This window comes from Cervus elaphus, chromosome X, assembly GCF_910594005.1.
Source record: "Cervus elaphus chromosome X, mCerEla1.1, whole genome shotgun sequence".
NCBI classification, from domain to species: Eukaryota; Metazoa; Chordata; class Mammalia; order Artiodactyla; family Cervidae; genus Cervus; species Cervus elaphus.
This window is the reverse complement of record NC_057848.1, coordinates 124,238,121-124,258,363: the sequence shown is the minus strand read 5'-3', so window position 1 is coordinate 124,258,363 and position 20,243 is coordinate 124,238,121. Positions and strand designations below refer to the sequence as shown.

The window sequence follows — 20,243 nt, the reverse complement described above, 5'->3', positions numbered from 1 at the left end:
CCATCGTCTGAGCATGTTCTTTTGTTGGACAAATGGGGCATAATCACGCTTATTCTAGTGTTGCTGTGAGGATTAAAGGAACTGATATGAGCAAAGCATCTGATGGGGAGTCCTTGAGAAGGCTGTGGGCCCTGGGCCCAGGGCCCTGCCCTAGGGAGCACTCAGTTTGATAGTGTATGTAACCCCTTGTGGGCAGGGACTATCTCTGTTCACATAGTCATTCCTCCACTGTACTTTCTGCAAATGGTCTGTTCATTGTTGTTCAGTAGCTCAGTCATGTCCGACTCTTTGCGACCCCATGGACTGCAGCATGCCAGGCTTCTCTGTCCTTCACTATCTCTCAGAGTTTGTGCAAACTCATATCGATTGAGTCGGTGATGTATCCAACCGTCTCGTCCTCTGTTGTTCCCCTGTCCTCCTGCTTTCAATTTTTCCCAGCATCAGTGTCTTTTCCAAAGATTCAGCTCTTTGCATCAGCTGGCCAAAGTATTGGAGCTTCAGCTTCAGCATCAGTCCTTCCAATGAGTATTCAGGGTTGATTTCCTTTAGGATTGACTGATCTGATCTCCTTGTTTTCCAAAGAATTCTCAAGAGTCTTCTCCAACACCACAGTTCAAAAGCATCAGTTCTTCAGCACTTAAGGTCCATCTCTCACATCCATACATGACTACTGGAAAAACCATAGCTTTGACTAGATGAACCTTTGTCAGCAAAGTGATGTCTCTGCTTTTCAATACACTGTCTCAGTTTGTCATTGCTTTTCTTCCAAGGAGCAAGTGTCTTTTAGTTTCAAGGCTGCAGTCACCATCTGCAGTGATTTTGGAGCTCAAGAAAATAAAGTCCGTCACTGTTTCCATTGTTTCCCCATCTATTTGCCATGAAGTGATGGGACCAGATGCCATGATCTTAATTTTTTCAATGTTGAGTTTTAAGCCAGCTTTTTCACTCTCCTTTTTCACCTTCATCAAGAGGCTCTTTACTTCCTATTTGCTTTCTGCCATAAAAGTGATATCATCTGCATATCTGAGGTGGCTGATATATCTCCCAGCAAACCTGATTCCAGATTTTGCTTCATCCAGCCCAGCATTTTGCATGATGTACTCTAAATATAAGTTAAATAAAAGCAGGGTAACAATACACAGCCTTGACGTACCCCTTTCCTGATTTGGAACCAGTCTGTTGTTCCATGTCCGGTTCTAACTGTTGCTTCTTGATCTGCATACAGGTTTCTCAGGAGGCAGGTAAGGTGATCTTGTATTCCCATCTCTTTAAGAACTTACCACAGTTTATTGTGATCCACACAGTCAAAGACTTTAGTGTAGTCAATGAAGCAGAAGTAGATTTTTTCTGGAATTCTCTTGCTTTTTCTGTGATCCAGGGGAAGTTGGCAATTTGATCTCTGGTTCCTCTGTCTTTTCTAAAACCAGCTTGTACATCTGGAAGTTCTCCATTCACATACTGTTGAAGCCTAGCTTGAAGGATTTTGAGCATTACCTTGTTAGCAGGTGAAATGAGTGCAACTGTGTGGTAGTTTGAACATTCTTTAGTATTGCTCTTCTTTGGGATTGGAATGAATGAAAACTGACCTTTTCCAGTCTTGTGGCCACTGCTGAGTTTTCTAAATTTGCTGGCTTATTGAATGCAGCACTTCTACAGCATCATGTTTTAGGATTTGAAATAGGTCAGCTGGAATTCCATCACCTCTAGTAGCTTTGTTTGTAGGAATGCTTCCTAAGGCCCACTTGATTTCGTGCTTCAGGATGTCTGGCTCTAGGTGAGTGATCACAACATCATGGTTATCCAGGTTATTCAGATTTTTTTGTATAGCTCTTCTGTGTATTCTTTTTTTTTTTTTTTCAAGGGAAAGCGCGAACGCAGTCCCCCACTACCACAAATTATGCAGTCGAGTTTCCCACATTTGGGGAAATCGCAGGGGTCAGCACATCCGGAGTGCAATGGATAAGCCTCGCCCTGGGAAAACCACCCTCGTGATCATGGTATCTCCCCTGCCAGGTAAGTATTCTTCTGTGTATTCTTGCCACGTCTTTTTAATCTCTTCTGCTTCAGTTAGGTCCTTACTGTTCTATCCTTTATTGTGCCCATCTTTGCATGAAAAGTTCCCTTGGCATCTCTAATTTTCTTGAAGAAATCTCTAGTCTTTCCCATTCTATTGTTTTCCTCTATTTCTTTGCATTGATCACTGAGGAAGGCGTCCTTATCTCTCCTTGCTATTCTTTGGAACTCTGCATTCAGATGGGTATATCTTTCCTTTTCTCCTTTGCCTTTCACTTCTCTTCTTTTCCCAGCTATTTGTAAGGCTTCCTTAGATGGCCATTTTGCATATTTGCATTTCTTTTTCTTGGGGATGGTTTGGATCATCACCTCTTGTATAATATTATGAACCTCCATCCATTGTTCTTCAGGCACTCTATCAGATCTAATCCCTTGAATCTCTTTGTCTCTTTCACTGTGTCATAAAGGATTTGATTTGAGTCATACCCAAATGGCCTATTGATTTTCCCTACTTTATTCAATTTAAGCCTGAATTTTGCAATAAGAAGTTCATAATCTGAGCCACAGTCAGATCCTGGTCTTGTTTTTGTTGACTGTATAGAGCTTCTCCATCTTTGGCTGCAAAGAATATAATCCATCTGATTTTGGTCTGACCATCTTCCTTGCTTATTCTTCTATTGGAATGTCAGGGATTTGTATACAGTGATGCAAAGATAGAAAAAATGATTGGTGTTCATTCACTCTAGGAGTGGTATCTGGGGGAAACTGTTAATAAATTTTTTGCTATTCTGAAGTTCCCTTGGTAGCTAAATGGCTTCTGTCTACCTAGCCTTCCTTTCAATCCAGTGAGTTCTCGACCCCAGCCTTGAAATAATTCCCTTTTTGTTTAAGGTAGCCAGAGTCACTTTCTGTTACTTGCAAGCAAAGACTTATGATAAAAACTCACAGTTGTGGACTTCCCTGGTGGTCCAGTGGTTAAGAATCTGCCTTGTAATGCCGGGGATGCAGGTCCCATCCTTGGTTGGGAACTAAGATCCCACAGGCCAGGGAGCAACTAAGCCCATGTGCTGAAACGATAGATCCTGTGTGCTAAAACTAAGGCCCAGTACAGCCAAAAATACAAATAAATTAATAAACTTTTTTTAAACCCTCACAGTTACAAGAGGGGATAAGGTTGGGCTGAAATGTCAACCTTACAAGAATGATTTTGAGAGGAGACCCTTAAATATATCATTCTGAATGCTAATGAATGATGTCTTATAGATTCAAATTTTGCTACTTATGAGTGAACTCAAATTACTATGTGATATGGAATAATAAGCCTGTTACAAACCAAACTTCAAATGAACATAATACGTCATATTATTTGCTGTCAGAAAATTTCTGGAGCCTTGAAAACAGAGTCATCTTGGCAAAATGTTGGGCAGGCAAGAACCATTGATTATGAAAACAGTGTGGACAAGCAAAACTCATCCATGTTTTGCTTTATCCATTACAGATTCTGCTCCATTCCAAATATGGTCCTTGATGGAAACCCTATAAGAGTGTTACATTACTTGCCTAGGAGAAACCAGAGCTGAACATTTCCTGGAATTCCCAGCTGCTGGGCTTCATCCACAATAATGCCAATGTCCTCAGGCATTCATTCCATCTCTGGGAAACAGGGCTTCATATGAGGGCTTTATTCAAAGATTAACCCTGGCAGAGATGTTAAGTCTGGTTTTATTTTTATTTTTAAGGAGGAGCTTTCTGAACTGTTCTTATCAGCTAGTGACAATGTCTCAGGTACATACTGAGAAACCTGTATTTTGTCTCGCAGCTTTGTACCTGAGTTGTGAGAACAGTGAGTTTGGGACATCAAGCTCAGATCATCACTTAACCATATCTCCTTCCTGCCACATAGCCTTTAATAAGCTATAGCATTTATAATGCCAATTCCTTCAAATATGGCCTTCCAGAAATTTGATGAACCTGAACAATTATTAATGGAGACTTTGACATCAATTCAAAGAATCACAGTGTTGTGCAGACTTTTTTCCTTTATCAAAACACCAAAACAAGATGAATATTCAAGCATCTATGTACATAGTTCCCCAAAGTTTTCCTTCACTTGTTGCTAGATGAAGAAGTTTTCTACTGTTTTGAAGATGCCCAAGATCCTTAATAGTCTCCCAAAGGGGTTCACAAAACAGAATGTCTTTGCTGAGATCGGCAGCACATAAAGGCTGAAAACTAGTTGCTAGCTGTATAGAGAGACAATGGTACTTTGACCTAGTTACAAGCTGGAGGGAAATTGCTCTCTCTCTCTCTCCCTTTCCCCCCTTCCTTCTTCTCCTTCCATCCTCTGGTTGCAAATATCAGAAATAAATTCTGTCATCTTGAATATGAAATATAATTTACTCTAAGGATATAGAGAGCTTGTAGAAATGGAAAGAAAGGCTGAACATTCAGGTCAGAGAGGACAGGATCCAGAGTAATTCTAGACTGATGAGCTTTTAAGGCTACTCCATCTGGATGAAGGTATTCCATCCGGTTTTAGATGAAAGCACTGTTTGCTCACCCTACTCCCTTTCTACTCAAAAGATGATCTGTGGAACAGCTGCACTGGCATCATCTGGGAGTTTTTTAGAAATGCAGGATTTCAGGCCCCACTGGCTCAGAATCTGCATTGTGACAAGACTCTCAAGTGATTCATATGCACATTAGAGTTCAGTAAAGCGCTGACCTCTTCAAGATCCAGCTGGTTTGGTTTGGGTCATGTGCAACTCCCTTGACTAGAGGAAAGCATGATAGTCATGCTTTGCCAGTACTACCAGACTATATCCAATAGTTGGATATATCCAGACTATATTCAATAGTTGACTATATCCAATAGTTGACAGTCCTACCAGACTATACCCAATAGGAGAATAATCATTCAAATCTCCCAAATCAGGGTGCTGTTACCAAAAGAGTGAGGAATGAATGCTGGGTGGTTGAGAACCAATTAAATATCCATTTCACTCTTGTACTTCTGGAAGAGTGAGGTTTGGAAGGTTTTTCTCCTAAGAAGCATTAACAAAATTGTGTGTTGATTAGATCTGGGCCCTTCTTGGAGGTAATGAGGTTATTTTGCCCAATAAAGGGAATTTCAGGGGCTTAAAAAGGAAAGTCTCTCAACTCCTGGGATGAATCCCTAAAGAATGGAAAGTAAGAGTGTCTGTGATGGGCAAATGCCTGATTCAATTGAAATCCGATTCAATTGAAATCTGAGGCAGTGAGGTCTCTGAGAAGAGCTGAGAGTATGCCCAGAAACACTGGTCACTTAGAGTTGCCACTTGGGAAGACTTTGAAGGACTTTGCTGACCTGCACCAGAAGCTTTGCTTAGGAGTGGACCAGCAGTGTCAGATGTAAGAAAGCAGACCTGTGTTCACTAGTCATACATTGTGGCAATGAGGTACAATAGCAGGCATGGCAGTAGAGGCATTTCTCTGCTGAGGCATGGACAAACAGACCAACCTCCTTTGTAATCTATGGAAGCTAATAGATAAACCAGAGGAAGAGAAGAGCCAAAGAGGATGGTATTGAGCTTCTTGCTCTTCTGGCTCCTGAAAGCTCAAGTCAATTTTCATCTAATTTGGAGAAATACAAAAGATGTGACTCTTCTTGCTCTTCAAGAGTCATAAAGCTATTCATACAGTCTACATGTGTTCTTATGTAAATTGTTAGTTCAGTGCCTCTCTTACCAACCAGAAGACACCAAGAAGGACAGGGAGATTGTCTGACTTACTCATCCCTGGACCTCCAGAACCCAGCACATGGTAGATGTTCAACAAATGTTTGTTGAACGAATGACTGTGGTAGGGATGTCAATGTTGTAGGGGTCTCAAGACAAAAGCATTGATATTGGACAAATCCAAAAGTTATCTAAATGCCTTCTGCCTAAATGTATCTGAAAAGTACAGCCCAATGTGGTCTCTTACTTCAACATTCTCAAAAAATGATTCAAATCCTAGCCACTTGAAAAACCCAGTATTTCCCTTAAAACTGCTGAAAATTCCTTGCAAAATTTCATTTATTCTGGTCAGACTGCCTACTTATTCTGGGCTCTACCTCTGCTTTGCACTGCCCTGGTAGCTAGCATAGCCACTCTTGCCCTTTTCATGGGGGGCTTCCCTGAGCTGCCAGCAACAGTGCTTGACACTATTTTCACCCTGTTCCTGCTCCTCTTCACGGTCCCACCATTCGATCCTTTCTTCTGAGGCCCCTTAACCTCCTCTAAGGCCAGTGTCTCTACTCTTGCCTCCCCCTTACCAGATCAAGAGACTCTCAGGTAGCATTTGGTAGGGGGAGAGCCCCACAAGGCAGTCTCTATTTTCCTCTCCTCTTTTTTCTAATCTTTATTATACTATGTTCTGTTCCAATCAAGGATTTTTCTTTTGCACAAAGTGCATTAACTTTGTACAATGATCTAAGTTAGGAGCAAAACAAAACAAAAAGCTGAGTGTTATCTATTTCCTTCTCTTTATGTTCTTTCTCTAATGATCTTAATTCCAAATTCCCTTAGAGGCAACAATGTACTGCATTGAATAGCACCTTCTTCCCAAATTTATATCCACCCAGAATCTATGAATACAACCTTCTTTGGAAATACGGTCTTTGCAGATGTAACAAGGTTCAGATGCAGTCATACTGGACTGAGGTGGGCCCTAAATCCAATGGCCAGTATCCTTATAAGAAGAGGGAATTTAGGACACAGAGACACAGAAGACAGACACATCTGGAGAAAACTATATAAAAACAGAGGCAAAGATTGAAGTGATGGATCTATAAGCCAAGGAACACCAAGGCTTGCCAGCAATGACCATAAACTAAGAGAGAGGCCCAAATAGGAAAAGGAGTACATCAAGGCTGTATATTGTCACCCTGCTTATTTAACTTATATGCAGAGTACATCATGAGAAACCCTGGGCTGGAAGAACCACAAGCTGGAATCAAGATTGCCAGGAGAAATATCAATAACCTCAGATATGCAGATGACACCATCTTTATGGCAGAAAGTGAAGAGGAACTCAAAAGCCTCTTGATGAAAGTGAAAGAGGAGAGTGAAAAAGTTGTTTTAAAATTCAACATTCAGGGAATTCCCTGGTGGTCCAGTGGCTAAGACTCTGCACTCCTGATACAGGGGGGCTGGGTTCAATCCCTGGTGAGGGAACTAGATCCCACATGCCACAACTAAGACTCTATGTAGCCAAAAAAATAAAAATAAATGTTTAAAAAAAATAAAGTTCAACATTCAGAAAACTAAGATCATGACATCTGGTCCCATCACTTCATGGCAAATAGATGGGGAAACAGTGGAAACAGTGTCAGACTTTATTTTTGGGGGCTTCAAAATCACTGCAGATGGTGACTGCAGCCATGAAATTAAAAGATGCTTACTCCTTGGAAGGAAAGTTATGAACAACCTAAATAGCATATTAAAAAGCAGAGACATTGCCAACAAAGGTCCATCTAGTCAAGACTATGGTTTTTCCAGTGATCATGTATGGATGTGAGAGTTGGACTGTGAAGAAAGCTGAGCGCTGAAGAAGTGATGCTTTTGAACTATGGTGTTGGAGAAGACTCTTGAGAGTCCCTTGGACTGCAAGGAGATCCAACCAGTCCATCCTAAAGGAGATCAGTTCTGGGTTCTGGGTATTCACTGGAAGGACTGATGCTGAAGCTGAAACTCCAATACTTTGGCCACCTCATGCGAAGAGTTGACTCATTGGAAAAGATCCTGATGCTGGGAGGGATTGGGGGCAGGAGGAGAAGGGGACAACAGAGGATGAGATGGCTGGATGGCATCACCGACTCGATGGGCACGAGTTTGAGTAAACCCTGGGAGTTGGTGATGGACAGGGAGGCCTGGCGTGTTGCGATTCATGCGGTCGCAAAGAGTCAGACACAACTGAGCAACTGAACTGAACTGAAGAGAGAGTCATTGATCAGATTCTCCCTCAGAGCCTCCTAAAAGAACTAACCCCGCTGACGCTTTGATTTTGGATCTCTGGCCTCTAAAACTGTGAGAGGATAAATTCCTGTTGTTTGAAGCCATCCAGTTTGTGGTATTTTGTTACAACAGCCAATACAAATAATTGTATTGTAATTATCCAATAATTACTAATTATTACAAACTAATACAGACATGGATGCTCTTGTTTCCCAGTGAAAGAGTTAGGAAGGGTAAGCCAAAAAAGTAAAACACAGAGATTACGATTTCAAGACCTTATCCTGAGATTTTTAGTATGGCCTACTATCTTGCTAATCAAAGTGGGTCCAAGAAGCAGCAGAATTATGGTTTAAGAAGGGTTGGTCCAAGAAAATACTGTCACGTGCTACAACATGCATAAATCTTGAGGAAATTATGCTAGGTGAAATAAGCCTGTAACAAAAAGACAAATACTATAAGATTCCAATTATATGAGATACATAGAGTAGGCAAAATCCATAGAGGCAGAAAGTAGAATGATAGTTGCCAGGGGCTGGGGTAGAGGATGATGGGGAGTGATTGTTTAGTGGGTACAGGGTTTCAGTTTTGAAAGAAGTAAAGAGTTCTGGAAATAGATGGTGGTGATGGTTGCACAGCAATGTGAATGTACTTAATACTACTGAACTGTATACTTAAAAATGGTTAAGGTGGTAAATTTTATGTTATGTGTGAAAGTCACTCAGTCATGTCTGACTCTTTGCAACTGAGCCAGGCACATTCCATAGAATGGCTGCTTGGTTGAGCAGAGAACCAGTACCAACAGAGATGGAGAGGTCTGTTTGTTTGTTTGTTTTTTCAGTTGCACCACATGGCATGTGAGATCTTAGTTCCCTGATCAGGGATCAAACTCATACCCCCTACAGTGGATGTGCAGAGTTCTAACCACTGGACTGCCAGGAAATTCCCCCAGGGATGAAGAGCCCTGAGTTATATTTGTCTGATGAAACAAAAGGAAATAGAGTACGCGACTTAGTGATTAGTATACTCCTATCTCTGATCCTGCATCTCCATTAAGGTTGTTGGTTACGAACAACAAAAATCAACTCTGTGCTTCTAGAATCTATGCATGATTGGAGGACCAGGTTAAGAACAGGGCAGGAAATAAGAAAGAGAGCTATAGGAATGCTCTGAGGAGTGAAAAACTTCATCCTCTTCCCCTACCCCCCATTCTTGTATTCTTTGCTTATAATTCAAAAAGAGCATCTAGTTGACTAAGGTTAGAAATCAACTCCCTTCAACACACTAGGGAGCAAAGAATTAATATCTAGCCTATTCAGGTTTTCACCCTTCATGAGCTTTACTGTCTCATGAAGACTACACACAATGGGTATATCAATTAATTAATTAAGATGCGAGTAGCTTCAAACCCTACTCAACTGGCTTAAAAAAACAACAAAAAATGCATTATTTAACAAAAAATGAAGCCCTCAGGTAGGGGGACTTTTGGGACCCAGAAGTACCTGCAGGACTCAGTTTATCCTACCCTGCCATTCTGTGAAACTCAGTGCATTGACTTTGTTCTTAGGCTACCTTGCCTGGCTGGCTGCTGATCTCAGCATCACTTCCAGACAGGACAGTATCAAAAGACAAACCAAGGGGACTTCCCTGGTGGTCCAGTGGTTAAGAACCTGCCTGCCAATGAAGGGGGTACAGGTTTGATCCATGCTCTGGGAAGATCTCACATACCACAGAGTAACTAAGCCTGCACTGCAACTATTGAGCCCTCTAGCCTAGAGCCCAAGCTCCACAACAAGAGAAGCCACCACAATCAGAAGCCTGCAAACTTGCAACTATAGAGTAGCCCCCACTCCCTGAAACTAGGAGAAGCCTGCACATAGCAAAAAAGACCCAGCATAACCAAAAATTGATTAATTGATTAATTAACTTAAAAAAACCCCACAAACCAAGGAATGGTTGCTCTTGACTTCCCTTGTGGTACAGTGGATAGGAGTCCACCTGTCAATGCAGGGGACACAGGTTCAATCCCTGGTCCAGGAAGATTCCACTTGCCTTGGGGTAACTAAGCCTGTGTGCGGCAACTACTGAAGCCCACACACCTAGAGCCTGTGCTCTGCAACAAGAGAAGCCACAGCAACGAGAGAAGCCTGTGAGCAGCAATAAAGACCCAGTGCAACCATAAATAAATAAATAAATAAAAGGGATGGTGCTTCTTTGTGTGTTTCTTTTCAGGTCAAAAAAATCTTTTTCACACATTTTCCTTTAATCAATTTCTGGAAAGAGGATTGGGACCTCTTGTGACTGGCTTCAGCCAATACTAGTTCTCAAACTTCTCAGCCTCGAGACATCTTTATATTCTTAAAAATTATTGAAGATCTCAAAGAGCTTTTGTTTATACGAGTGATAGCTACCAGTTTATATAATATCAGAAGTTAAGACTGAGAAATTTTAAAAACATGATTGCAAGACCAAACAATAAAATACACTAACTTCTTGTGTATTTCCATATAGATGCAAGGAAACCTTTGTGATTTAAAAGTAATAATATGGGACTTCCTTGGTAGTCCAGTGGCTAAGACTCCATGCTCCTAAGGCAGGGGGCCTGGGTTCGATCCCTGTCAAGGAACTGGATCCTACATGCTGCAACTAAGAGTTCTCACGCTGCAGCTAAGACCTTGTGTAGCCAAATAAATAAATACTGTTGAAAAAAAAATGAAAGTAATAATATATTTAATAATAATACAGTTACAGAGATTATCACAGGGACCACTGAAGATAATAACAGCACAGTAGAAGTATTGACGTCAACCTGAATTAATCTGTAAAAACACAGATATTTATATGTTAAACCTTGGAAAATTCTAAAAAATACAAAGATACACAAACATTCTGTTAACTGTCAGGGTGATAACATCATGATGTCACATAATCTCTGGAAAACTCCATTATGTACCTGTGAAATAATGAGGGTGAAAAAGGAAAATAACATCACAAGAAGAGTTTTGACCTTGCAGTCTAAAGGGGTCTTGGGGATCCCCTGAGAATCTCAGACCATGTTTGAGAACCACTGGCTTAAATCACTCAGGACTTAGTCCTGAATCATATAAGGGAAAAATGGGCCCTGGAACCAAGGAAGAACCCTGACAACCTGGAAGAAGGGGGCAAGTGACAAGGCCTGTTACAATGGTCAGAGAGAATTCCCCAAAGACAATAAAGGAAGGAGGAGAAGTGGGTCTGCTGCTGCTGCTGCTGCTAAGTCGCTTCAGTCGTGTCCGACTCTGTGTGACCCCATAGATGGCAGCCCGCCAGGCTCCGCCATCCCTGGGATTCTCCAGGCAAGAACACTGGAGTGGGTTGCCATTTCCTTCTCCAATGCATGAAAGTGAAAAGGGAAAGTGAAGTCGCTCAGTCGTGTCCAACTCTGTGCAACCCCATAGACGGCAGCCCACCAGGCTCCTCCGTCCATGGGATTTTCCAGGCAAGAGTTCTGGAGTGGGTTGCCATTGCCTTCTCTGGAAGTGGGTCTAGGCAACCATAAATCAACAAGCAATATCTCCAAATCTCTCTCCCCTAGACAGGACTAGCCATGCTCTTCCAGTTCTGCATCTCTCCTTAAGGCTGGGCACACTTGTTAGTGGAGCCATTCTTTCTTCAGATGTGGTCATAGCCCTGATTAATTTGTGTAGGCATCTGGCCACCTCCCATTATATATTGATTTCATTAGATCATTGTTTCCTAAATAGCAGCCACTGAAGAAATTTGCCAAGAAGTACCACCTTGTATATTACATTTTACTCACTATCCACTCCATTGATTGAAAGTCTTTTTAAGCTTCTCCAAGGAGTAGCAGGGAAAATGATCCACCAGACTATTGATTCTTCATTAGAATTACATTTGTGTGTGGATTAAGTTAGTCTTAAAAGCCTTTTCTGTTTTCATTGTCTTATCAGATCCTGTGGTCCAGGCAAACCTAATGTTTAAACAATTTGGTTTCTTAGAGGAGTCTTCTTTCCTAGAAAGTCAAACCAAGCTCTTAGGGCATCATTAATTGCATCTGGAGCAAGATAAAAGAAGAAGCTTTAAATTTCTCTTTTGTTTCATTTTCCCCTTCCAAAATGAATGGCAAAAAAGGAGACTAGAAGTGTAACAACACTCCCTGTTTCTTGCTACCCTCTCCCCTCTGCCCCTCCTGAGGATCAGGCTTATTCAGATCCAGGAGGTGGGAGGCCCCAGTGGCTCAGAACAGCTGCAATAGCTCCAGAGTCTCAGACATTACTCATCCTTAAATCTAGGAGGAGGGATGAAGGGTAGGGTGGGGGTGGAGCAGACAAAAGAGACAGAATGGGTTAAGTGGTGAAAGGAACATGGAGAGTTAGATAGGTCCAAAGACTGTTGCTCATTGAAGGGAATGAGAAGAGTAAGACAAACACAAAAGCAGAAATTTGAAAAAGGAAAGGGGCAACACAGAAGGAAGCCAGGAAGGAGAAAAAGTCTGAGAAAGACCAAGGGAAAGAGAGACAGAAATGAAGGAAGACCAGAAAGAGTAAAGATAGGTGGTGGACCAGCTTCTCTAAGCCCCTCTGGGGGAATTATCACCATTTTTTTGGGTAGCATTCCACTAAACTTTCTTAGGGCAATCTCATTTTTGTCATGTTCACATCCAGGGTTTCATTCTGTCTGTTCCATCAACTTTTTCTTTGCAGGGAGTATTTTATTCATTGTACAAATGAAGAATTTGAGCCTCAGGAAGGGAAAGCCATTTGTCTAAGATGTCTCAGTGAGTCTGTGGAGGAACCAAGACTAGGGCCAAGGCCTTCTGAATGCCTACTAAGTGCCAGGCCTAATCTAGATGCTTTAAACATATATTTGATCCTCATAACCACCTTGTTAGGTTAAGTAGGGGTTAATATCCACATTTCTCACAATTTGCATAGATATACAACTCTTCCTGAACTCTTGTGGAGCTAGCCTACTGCCTGTCATTCTTCTGGAAGGTCAAATCTTCCTGGGGACTATGGATTCTCTCCACTGGGAAAGAAACCTCCTTCCCTTGCCCACTTCCACCTCTCACCCAGTAACCACCCCCACCTCTCCCTTCAGGGAATTGTTTAGGGCTGAAATGAGTCTGAGCCCACAGTTTTGGTAGACATTAGAGCTTCTCTTAGAGACAATGACAGTCTATTCTTCTCAGGGCTAGGACTGGTTCCAGGGTAAAGGACTTCCTCAGCATATGCCTTGTGCCTTTTCCTCCCTCCACTCTGCTGCCATCTAGATCCAAACTCATCATCTCTCATCCGGATTACTGCAACCACCAGTCTCTTTGATCAGGACTATCAACAGTTGCATTGTTTGTACACTGTGCAAGGATATCTGGCTAGGGGCCCAGTAGGGGCTGAAGTCCAGCATGTATTCCGGTTCTAAGTCATGTACCAGGTGTGGGGCTGCATCTGCAGCAAAAAGGGGCATCTTCTTCTTTAGATAAAGGCCCTCTCCTCCAAGCCAAGTGCCATGGGGGTTATGTCTACCTGGAGAAGGCACCATTTTTGAAGTCAAAAGATTATAGGCAAGTATCACCTAAACAACAACCTTGTTCTTGCTTCCATCCTTGCCTCCATCAACATATCTCACAGCAGTCAAACAGGTCCAATGAAAACCTAAGTCAATGAAATTCCTCCTTTGTTCAAAATCCTCCTATGGCTCTCACTGCACTCACAGTAAAAACCAAAGCCCCAGTAGTAGCCTACAAGGTCCTGCATGATCTGCTTCCCAATACCTCCATAATCTTAGCTCTTACCTCTCTCCTCATCAATCACTCTATCCTAACTGCACTAGATGTCTTTCTGTTTCTTTTTTTTAAAATATTTATTTATATGGCTGTGCCTGATCTTTAGTTGTGGCATTTGAACTCTTAGCTGTGGCATGTGGGGTCTAGTTTCCTAACCACAGATCAAACTTGGGGCCCCTGCGTCAGGAGGGTGGAGTCTTAGCCACTGGACCACCAGGGACGTCCCCATCTTTCTGTTTCTTAAACATACCAAACCCACCTCATCTCAGTGTCTTGTACTTGCTTTCCCCTCTGCCTGGAATTCTTTTCCTCCAGATATCCGTACCACTGACTTGCCATCCTTTAGGTCTCAGTTCAAATATATTCTTAAAGAGGCTTTCCCTGATAAGCTTATCTAACGTACACCTCTCCACTCCAACCCCATTTCCCACTTGATTATATTTTTTTCATATAACATTACTATCTGAACTTACTTTTATTATTTATTATTTACTTATGAGAGTTGAGCCTACATCTGCCTTATACTTCATTGTATCACCAGCATCTAGAACACTGCCTCGCCCAAAGCACATGCTGAATAAATTTTTGTTGAGTGAATTAATTTATGACTTTTCTCTGGTAACTAAAAGTACAGCCTCAGGTAGATGGTCTCATATAATATACTCACTCCCACGGGAGAACAAAGCAGATAGTTAGGGAACCCTTAGTTCTATAAGTCACACATTAGTACGCAGAGCACAAGTTTGATAGTTGATTCTGAGGAGTGGAAAGAAAAAGATTTGTGATATCATTGGAATTGCCGTGAACACTCTCATTTCCAGTCTTCTCCATTATTGCATTACTCACTCATGATTCAAAGTCCTAAAAGAGAGCCAAATTTGGGTCAAGAGCCCACACAGGATCTATACCAGAGTGGAGGTAAAAAAAGGATCTGGCCCCACTGGCTTTTGTAACAGAAGCCAGCAGTGGGAAGCAGGTGTTGGGAATTCCCCTCCTGCCTAGACTACACACAGTGGAAAGTATGAAACTGAATAGCCCCCAAAATAACTGTCAGGTTTTTAGGCAATGAAGTGGGAGCCTCAGTCTGAAGCAATCTCTTGACAATTGCCATGAAGAAGTGAAATGGAGGTTGTAAGGTCTTTAAAGGGCTAGCTGGTATGGTCATCTTGGGAGGAAATGCAAAGCCAAAGCCAGAGCAAATGTCAAAACTGGTCACGGAAGCAAAAGGCCTTCAGAGTCCTCAGGCCACGAAGTTGAAGATGAATCTCTTCTGGGGAATTTTCTTTTCTTCAAGAATTTTCAATTAAAAATATTTATTTACATTTATTTATTTGGCTGCACTGGGTCTTAGTTACCGCACTCAGGATCTTTGTTGTGGCATGCGGGATCTTTTTAGTTGTAGCAGGCAGGCTGTCAGTTACAGCATAAGGTATCTAATTCTCTGACCAGGGATCAAACCCAGGCCCCCTATATTGGGAGCTCAGAGTCTTAACCGCAGGACCACCAGGGAAATCCCAAAAATTTCCAATTTGTTTTAAATTTCCAAATTGTTTTAAATTCTAGACAGACAGTGGTACTTTGACCCAGTTACATGCTGGAGGGAAGATAAAGAAAGAAAGATGAAGAACATCCCAATTTAAAAAAAAAACTGTAAAAAAAAAAATAAAACTGTTATGCTGGGGACTTCCCTGGTGATCCAGTGGCTAATACTCAATGCTCCAACACAGGGGGCCTGGGTTCAATTCCTGGTTGGGGAACTTTATCCCACATTCTGTAACTAAAGATCCTGTGGGCCACAACTAAGACCTGGTGCAGCAAAAAAAAAAAAAAAAGTTATACAAATCATACGATATGTAACATTTGAGGATTGGCTTTTTCCACTCACCATAATTCCCCAGAGATTCAGCTAAGTTGCTGCATCTATCAATAGTTCATTCCTTTTATTACTGAGTATTATTGACTATGCCAAAGCCTTTGACTGTGTGGATCACAGTAAACTGTGGAAAATTCTGAAAGGGATGGGAATACCAGACCACCTGACCTGCCTCTTGAGAAACCTGTATGCAGGTCAGGAAGCAACAGTTAGAACTGGACATGGAAAAACAGACTGGTTCCAAATAGGAAAAGGAGTACATCAAGGCTGTATATTGTCACCCTGCTTATTTAACTTATATGTAGAGTACATCATGAGAAATGCTGGGCTGGATGAATCACAAGCTGGAATCAAGATTGCCGGGAGAAATATCAATAACCTCAGATATGCAGATGACACCACCCTTATGGCAGAAACTGAAGAGGAACTAAAGAGCCTCTTGATGAAAGTGAAAGAGGAGAGTGAAAAAGTTGTTTTAAAGCTCAACATTCAGAAAACTAAGATCATGGCATCCGGTCCCATCACTTCATGGCAAATAGATGGGGAAACAGTGGAAACAGTGACTGACTTTATTTTTCTGGGCTCCAAAATCACTGCAGATGGTGATTGCAGCCATGAAATTAAAAGATGCTTGCTCCTTGGAACGAAAGTTATGACTAACCCAGACAGCATATTAAAAAGCAGAGACATTACTTTGCCAACAAAGGTCCATCTAGTCAAGGCTATGATTTTTCCAGTGGTCATGTATGGATGTGAGAGTTGGACTATAAAGAAAGCTGAGCACCGAAGAATTGATGCTTTTGAACTATGGTGTTGGAGAACTCTTGAGAGTCCCTTGGACTGCACAGAGATCCAACCAGTCCATCCTAAAGGAGATCAGTCCTGGGTGTTCATTGGAAGGACTAATGTTGAAGCTGAAACTCCAATACTTTGGCCACCTGATGTGTAGAGCTGACTCAATTGAAAAGACCCTGATGCTGGGAAAGATTGAGGGCAGGAGGAGAAAGGGATAACAGAGGAATGAGATGATTGGATGGAATCACCAACTCGATGGACATGGGTTTGGGTGGACTCTGAGAGTTTGTGATGGACAGGGAGGCCTGGCGTGCTGTGGTTCATGGGGTCGCAAAGAGTCGGACATGACTGAGTGACTGAACTGAAATGAACTGAGTTTATTTTTTATATTTCACATATAAGTGATTATATACAGTATTTGTCTTTCTAATTTGACTTATTTCACTAAGCATGATACTCTCCAGGTCCATCCATGTTGTTGCAAATGGCAAAATTTCATTCTTTCTATGGCTTCATAGTTGTCCATTGTAAATATATATCATATCTTTCTTATCAACTCATCTGTTGGTAGACACTGAGGTTGCTTCCATATACAGGTTATTGTAAATAATACTGCTAGTATTATTTGAGTTTTCCAAATTTATTGGCATATTGAGTACAGCACTTTAACAGCATTATCTTTTAGGATTTGAAATACCTCAGCTGGAATTCCATCACTTCCACTAGTTTTGTTCATAATAATGCTTCCTAAGGCCCCCTTGAATTCACACTCCAGGATGTTCACACCTCAACTACTGTTGAGGTGAATGTATCTTTTCAAAATAGAGTTTTTGTTTTCTTCAGATATATAGCCAGGAGTGGAATTTCTGGATCACATGGTAGCTTTATTTTTAGTTTTTTGAGAAAACTCTATGCCATTCTCACAGTGGCTACACCAATTTATATTCCCACCAACAGTATACAAGTGTTCTCCACATCCCCACCAATATTTGTTATTTGTGGTCTTTTGATGATAGCCATTCTGGCAAGTTTGGCCTTGGAGTACAAAATGAAGCAGGGCAAAGTCCAGCAGAGTTTTGCCAATAGAACACATTGGTCATAACAAATACCCTCTTCCGACAACACAAGAGATGACTACACATGGACATCACCAGATGGTCAACACTGAAATTAGATTGATTATATTCTTTGCAGCCAAAGATGGAGAAGCTCTATACAGTCAACAAAAACAAGACCTGGAGCTGACGTGGCTTCGATCATGATTTCCTTATTACAAAATTCAGGCTTAAATGGAAGAAAGTAGGGAAAACCTCTAGACCATTCAGGTATGACCTAAATCAAATAAATCCCTTAGGATTTTACAGTGGAGGTGATGAGTAGATTCAAGGGATTAGATCTGGTAGACAGAGAGCCTGAAGAACTATGAACAGAAGTTTCTAACTGTACAGGAGGTTGTAACCAAAACCATCCCCAAGAAAAAGAAATGCAAAAGGCAAAATGATTGTCTAAGGAGGCCTTCCAAATAGCTAAAAAAAAAAAAAGAAGAGAAGAGAAAAGCAAAGGAGAGGGGAAAAGATATACCCACCCGAATACAGAGTTCAGGAGAATAGCAAGGAGAGATAAGAAAGCCTTTTTAAGTGAACAATGCAAAGAAATAGAGGAAAACAATAGAATGGGAAAGATTGGAGATGTCTTCAAGAAAATTGGAGGCCCCAGGGGAACATTTCATGCAAAGACGGGCACAATAAAGGACAGAAACAGAAAGGATCTAACAGAAGCAGAATAAATTAAGAAGAGGTGACAAGAATATACAGAAGAACTATATCAAAAAAGGCCTTAATGATCCAGATAATCACGATGGTGTGGTCACTCACCTACAGCCAGACATCCTGGAATGTGAATTCAAGGGGGGCCTTAGGAAGCATTATGAACAAAACGAGTGGAGGTGATGGAATTCCAGCTGATTTGTTTCAAATCCTAAAAGGTGATGCTGTTAAAGTGCTGCATTCAATATGCCAACAAATTTGGAAAACTCAGCAGTAGCCACAGGACTGAAAAGGTCAGTTTTTATTCCAATTCCAAAGAAAGGCAATTTCAAAGAATGTTCAAACTACCACACCGTTGCACTCATTTCATATGCTATCAAGGTAATGCTCAAAACCCTCAGAGAGGGTAAGTACTGGATTGGCTAAAAGTTTGGGTTTTCCATATGGAAAAATTAGATCATGGTGGCACACCTATTACGTAGAAAGATCAGAATTTGAACTCTACTATTCTGAGTACTTCCCTGGTGGCTCAGAGGGTAAAGCTGCTGCCTACAATGCAGGAGACCCAGGTTCGACCCCTGGGTCAGGAAAATCCCCTGGAGAAGGAAATGGCAACCCACTCCAGTATTCTTGCCTGGGAAATCCCATGGACGGAGGATCCTGTTAGGCTACAGTCCATGGGGTCTCAAAGAGTCAGACACGACTGGGCAACTTCACTTCACATCTTCTTCATTCTGACTCAAAAGTGTCTGCTTTTTCTACCACTAAGGTAGCCTCAGTGTTCTGTGATCCATAGCTTAGGTTTTGGAGAGAGAAAGCCTAGATTAGATTCTGACTTCTGCCATTTATTTACCAGCTGTGTGACCCTGGGCGAGCCACTCCATCTCTCTGAGCTTTTCTTTCTCCGTTAGTAAAACAGTGATGATAATGAGTATCTAATTTTCACAGGGCTGCTGTAAGGATTAAACACAGTAATATAAGTGAAACACTTATCACATAGCAAGGGATACATAAGTGGTAGCTCGTAATCATACAATATTATATTATTCAAGGTTCAGTTTTAGTTTTAGCAACCAATTTTCCCAGATAAGTTACTATATCTCCCTAGGTTCCAGTTTTTACCTCATCTCTAAGGTCCCTCTATGTTCATTAAAAACAACAACAACTGATATGTATTGAGCTACTGGTTTTATTTCGTCTTAATTTTAAGCATCTTATGTGAATACTGACTACTTCCTATGCGATTGAGATCACAAAGGCTTTACTTATATTTGACCTATATCTACCTGAAACTACTCATATTATAACCCTTTCTGTGATTTTCTGTCCCTTTTTAGTCCTTCATTAGTTAAAAGTATGACATAAACATTTATTATGGTACCAAATGTCTATGTAAATCAACTATTCTGCTGCTTTCATTTCTCTTCTCTAAACACCTTCCAATTGACTAACCTCAGTAGATTCTGGCATTTATTTCTTCCAGAGGTTCTCTCTAAGATAAACTCAAAAGCATGAGGAGTTTACATCCATAGAATTCCTCAGAGAATCAAGTAAAACATTTTCTTCTCTGAAAAACGTCACATGAGCCCACAAAAATTTTCTTAAGGAGAATATCACACTCTCAATCAACCAATGAAAACATTTACTAAAAGCTCTCAAAGCAGGGAGTTTAAGATCAGAGATTTGGCAGCAAATGTTAGTAGAACAATTGATTACATATAAGAAAAAAATGAAACCAGAGCCTTATACTATACCATCTACAAAATCCAACTTCAGACTTATTAGTCACTTACAAATAAAGGCAAAACTTTGAGAAAGAAAAAAAAAACAGCCCCTGACATTCAGAAGCTAGCCCAGCACTCACTGCTAGGGCACATGATTCTCCTATTTAGATATAAACACAGAATACCAACCTCAAACAAATTTACTCTAAGATCATAATAAATTGAGACAAAGCATGGTCACTTCGTAATTTTATCTAAGCACTGCCACTTGGTCTTCCCAGGTGGCGCTAGTAGTAAAGAAGTCCCCTGCCAATG

The 20,243-nt window shown here is 41.2% G+C and overlaps 1 non-coding gene across 1 annotated transcript; it reads right to left on the bottom strand.

Annotated features, from left to right (window-relative positions):
• Positions 1 to 1,857: 1,857 nt before the first annotated feature.
• LOC122690894 lies at positions 1,858 to 2,021 on the bottom strand. The gene has a single exon (XR_006340173.1). It is a non-coding gene; the product is annotated as a U1 spliceosomal RNA (small nuclear RNA).
• Between the last annotated feature and the right edge of the window lie 18,222 nt (positions 2,022 to 20,243).